The sequence below is a fragment of the Lottia gigantea genome (assembly GCF_000327385.1).
Source record: "Lottia gigantea unplaced genomic scaffold LOTGIsca_261, whole genome shotgun sequence".
Taxonomy (NCBI): domain Eukaryota; kingdom Metazoa; phylum Mollusca; class Gastropoda; family Lottiidae; genus Lottia; species Lottia gigantea.
Window position 1 is genome coordinate 101,099 of NW_008708801.1, and position 5,330 is coordinate 106,428.

Genomic DNA, 5,330 nt, shown 5'->3' on the forward strand with positions numbered 1-5,330 from the left:
ATACGTAAGCACTTACATACCTTAATACTTTAATACATAAGCATTTACTCACATGAGCACTTATCCACATAACCACTTACCCTCATAAGCATTTACATACATAACCACTTGTATACATAACCACTTACCCACATACCTAATCACTTACATATATAAGCACCTACATACATAAGCACTTCCTAAGCACTGACCCAAATAAGCAATTACATACATAAGCACTTACCCACATAAGCAATTACATACATAAGCACTTGCATATATAATCACTTACCTAAGCAGTTACCCACATAAGCACTTGCCTAAGTTACTCACAATAGCACTTGCATACATAACCACTTATCCACATAAGCACTTACATAATCACTTACTCACACAAGCACTTACCCACATAAGCATTTACATATATAAGCACCTACCTAAGCAGTTACCCACATAAACACTTACCTAAGCACTTACATACATATATACTTACTCACATACATACTTACTTACATATGCACTTACCTAACCACTTACCCACGTAAGCACTTACATACATAAGCACTTACCCACATAAGCACTTACATACATATGCACTTACTTAAGCAGTCACCCAAATAAGCACTTACCTAAGCAGTTACCCACATAAGTAGTTACCTAAGTACTTATATACATGAGCACTTACATACATAAGCACTTACATACATAAGCACTTACCTAAGCAGTCACCCACATAAACACTTACTTAAGCAGTTACCCACATGAGTAGTTACCTATGTACTATATACATAAGCACTTACATAAATAAGCAGTTACCTAATCAGTCACCCACATAAGCACTTGCATATATAAGCACTTGCATACATAAGCAGTCACCCACATAAGCACTTGAATGCATAAGCACTTACATACATAAACACTTACCTAAGCAGTTAACCACATAAGCAATTACATACATTAGCACTTACCCACATAAGCACTTACTCACAAAGCACTTATCCTCACAAACACTTACCCACACAAGCACTTACCTACATAAGCACTTACCCACACAAGCTCTTACCTACATAAACACTTACCCACAAAAGCAATTGCATACGTAAGCACTTACCTAAGCACTTACCTACATAAGCACTTACCTAAACACTTACCTACATAATAACTTACATACATAAGCACTTACTCACATATTACTTGAATACATAAGCACTTACCTAAGCACTTACTCACATAAGCACTTACCCAAACAAGTACTTACCCACATAAGCACTTGCATACATACGCACTCACATACATAAGCACTTACCCAAATAACCAATAACATATATAAGCACTTACACATATAATCACTTACATATACAAGCACTTACATACATAAGCACTTCCTAAGCAGTTACCCACATAACCACTTACCTAAGCACTTACTCACATAAGCACTTGCATACATAAGCACTTGCATACACAACCACTTACCTAACTAATTACCCACATAAGCACTTACATATAAGCACTTACATATATAAGCACTTACCCACATAAGCACTTACACACATAAGCACTTGCCCACATAAGAACTTACCCACATAAGCAATTACCCATATAAGCACTTACCAACATAAGCACTTACTCACATAGGCACTTACCAGTCCCTTACAATATCAGTCTATTGAAGTCAATGTCGTTGATAGGAATATAATAAAGTTATCTTCAGCAACATATCAGTTTTTTGTATTTATAGTGTTGAGAACAAAAAAAAGAGCTATCTCCCTTACAATAGCACCTTTTTGTATTTATGTTGTCGAGATCAATATAATAGAGTTATCTTCCTTACAATATCAGTCTTTTGTATTTATAGTGTCGAGAACAAAAAAAAAGAGTTATCCCCTTACAATAGCAGTTTTTTTGTATTTATGTCGTCGAGATCAATATATTAGAGTTATCTTCCTTACAATATAAGTTTTTTGTATTACAATTGTTTTCATTTAAATTCAATATTGTTATGAAGAATATATTAGAGTTATCTCTCTTACAATATTAATCTTTTTAAATCAATGTTGTTGAGAACAATATATTAGAGTTATCTCTCTTACAATATTAGTCTTTTGAAATCAATGTTGTTGAGAATAATACAATAGAGTTATCTCCCTTACAATATCTATTTGTGGTAATTACATTGTTAAGAATTACATAATAGAGTTATCTCCCTTACAATATCAGTCTACTAAAGTTATTGTTGTCGAGAATAATATAATTGAGTTGTCTCCCTTACAATATCAGTATGATTCACTCCACTAATTCATTTGCCATCTCTTCCCATGTTAAAACACGAAATTCAACCTTCTATAACTTTTTCCAGAAATCTCGTTGAAAGCTTTCCAATATGTCGAATGAAAGCCTGACCAATTCTCAATGTCTCCTAAAAAATTCATTATATGATGACCATGAAAATTTTTTTGCTAGACTACTACCGGTTATACTCATCCGCTAGAGTTTGGCACTTCACAAAACGACTATTTTTAGAATTAGCCTTCCGCCTTTAAGACTCTCATCATCTCACCAAATCTGAAAGATAATGCAATTTCAGACATCAAATTCCAAATCTAGACCAAATTTTACCCAAAAATAGGCAGGCAAAGACCCCAAAAGGGAGAGAGAAAGAAGATTTCTAAAAATAGCCTGGACTACATTCCTATACAATCATTTGCATAAAATGTTTTAGTGGAGTGAGTCAGTATACTAAAGTCAATGTTGTCTAAAATAATATAATAGAGTTATCTCCTTTTCAATATCAGTCTATTGAAGTCATTGTTGTTGAAAATGATAATAATAGAGTTATCTCCCTTACAATATGAGACTATCGAAGTCAATGTTTTCGAGAATATTATAATAGAGTTATCTCCCTACAACATCAGTCGTTTGTATTTATGTTGTCGAGAATAAAATAATCGAGTTATAAAAAAAGTTATCTCCTTTACAATATCAGTCTATTGAAGTCAATGTTATTGTGAACAATAATCTTTTGAAATAAATTTGTTTGAGAATAATATAATAGAGTTATAATAGAGTTATCTCCCTTACTGTATCAATTTTTTTGTAATTACGTTGTTAAGAATTTAAGTTATCTCCCTGACGATATCAGTCTACTAAAGTGATGTTGTCGAGAAAAATATAATAGAGTTATCTCCCTTATAATATCAGTCTATGATGTCACTGTTGTCGAGAATTATAAATAGAGTTATCTCCCTTACAAAATCAGTCTATTAATGTGAATGTCGTTGAAAATGATATAATAGAGTTATTTCCCTTACAATATGAGACTATTGATATCAATGTTTTCTAGAAGATTATAATAGAGTCATCTGCCTTACAATATCAGTCTATTGAAGTCAATGTTGTTGAGTATAATATTTTAGAGTTATGTCCCTTACTATATCAGTCTTTGAAGTCAATGTCGTTGATAGAAATTTAATAGGCAAATCTTCCTTCACAATATCAGTCTTTTGTACTTATAGTGTCAAGAATAAAAAAAAGAGTTCAATATAAAAGTGTTATATTCCTTACAATATAAGTTTTTTGTATTTATTTTGCCGAGAACAATATGATAGAGTTATCTCCCTTACAATATCAGTAGTTTGTATTGATGTTCTCGAGAATAAAATAATCGAGTTATAATAGAGTTATCTCCTTTACAATAGCAGCTTTTTGTATTTATGTTGCCGAGAATAGAGTTACCTCCCTTATAATATCAGTCTACTGAAGTCATTGTGGTCGAGAATAATATCATATCTCCCTTACAATATCAGTCTTTTGAAATCAATGTTGTTGAGAATAATAGAGTAGAGCGATTTCCCTAACAATATTTTTTATTTGAAGTCAATGTTGTAGAGAACAATATCAAAAGAGTTATCTCCCTTGAAATATCTATTGTCTATTGTATTTATGTTGTCGAGAATGAGTTATCTCCCTTACAATTTTTTTTATTTAAATTTTATGTTGTTGAGAACAGTATATTAGAGTTATCTCTCTTACAATATTAATCTTTTGAAATCAATGTGGTTGAGAATAATGTAAAAGAGTTATCTCCTTTACAATATCAATTTCTTGTAATTACACTGTTAAGAATTATATAATAGAGTTATCTCCCTTACAATATCAATCTATTGATGTCAATGTTTTTGAGAATAATAAAATAGATTTATCTCCCTTACAATATCAGTCTATTGAAGTCAATGCTTTTGAGAACAATATATTAGAGTTATCTCTCTAACAATAATAATCTTTTGCAACCAATGTTGTTGAGTGAAATGTAATAGAGTTATCTCCCTTACAATATAACTTTTTGTAATTACGTTGTTAAGAATTATATAACAGTGTTATCTCCCTTACAATATCAGTCTATTGATGTCAATGTTTTTGAGAATTCTATAATAGAGTTTTCTCCCTTACAATATCAGTCTATTGAAGTTAATGTTGTTGTGAACAATATATTAAAGTTATCTCTCTTACAATATTAATCTTTTGAAATCAATGTTTTTGAGAATAATATAATAGAGTTATCGCCCTTACAATATCAGTCTATTGATATCATTGTTGTTGAGAATTATATAATAGAGCTATCTCTTTTACAATATTAATTTTTTTAAATTAATGTTGTTGAGAATAATATAATAGAGTTATCTCCCTTACACTATCATTTTTTTTGTAATAACATTGTTAAGAATAATATAATGAAGTTATCTCCCTTACAATATTAGTCTACTAAAGACATTGTTGTCGAGAATAATATCATAGAGTTATATCCCTTAAGATATCAGTCTATTTAAGTGAATGTCGTTGAAAATTATATAATAGAGTTATCTCCCTTACAATATAAGGCTATTGAATCAATGTTTTCGAGAATATTATAATAGAGTTAGCTCACATTATCAGTCGTTTGTATTTATGTTGTCGAGAATAATATAATCGATTTATAATAAAGTTATCTCCATTACAATACGAGACTATTGAAGTCAATGTTGTTGAGAATAATAGAGTAGAGTTATCTCCCTTTCAATATCAGTTATTTGAATTCAATGTTTTCGAGAATGATATAATAGATTTATCTTCCTTACAATTTTAGTCTTTTAAATTCAATTTTGTTTAGAGCAATATATTAGAGTTATCTCTCTTACAATATTACTCTTTTCAAATTAATGTTGTTGAGAATAATATAATAGAGTTATCTCCCTTATAATGTCAGTCTATTTATGTCAATGTTGTTAAGAATTATATAATAGAGTTATCTCCCTTAAAATATCAGTCTATTAAAGTGAATGTCGTTGAAAATGATATAATGGAGTTACCTTTCTTAT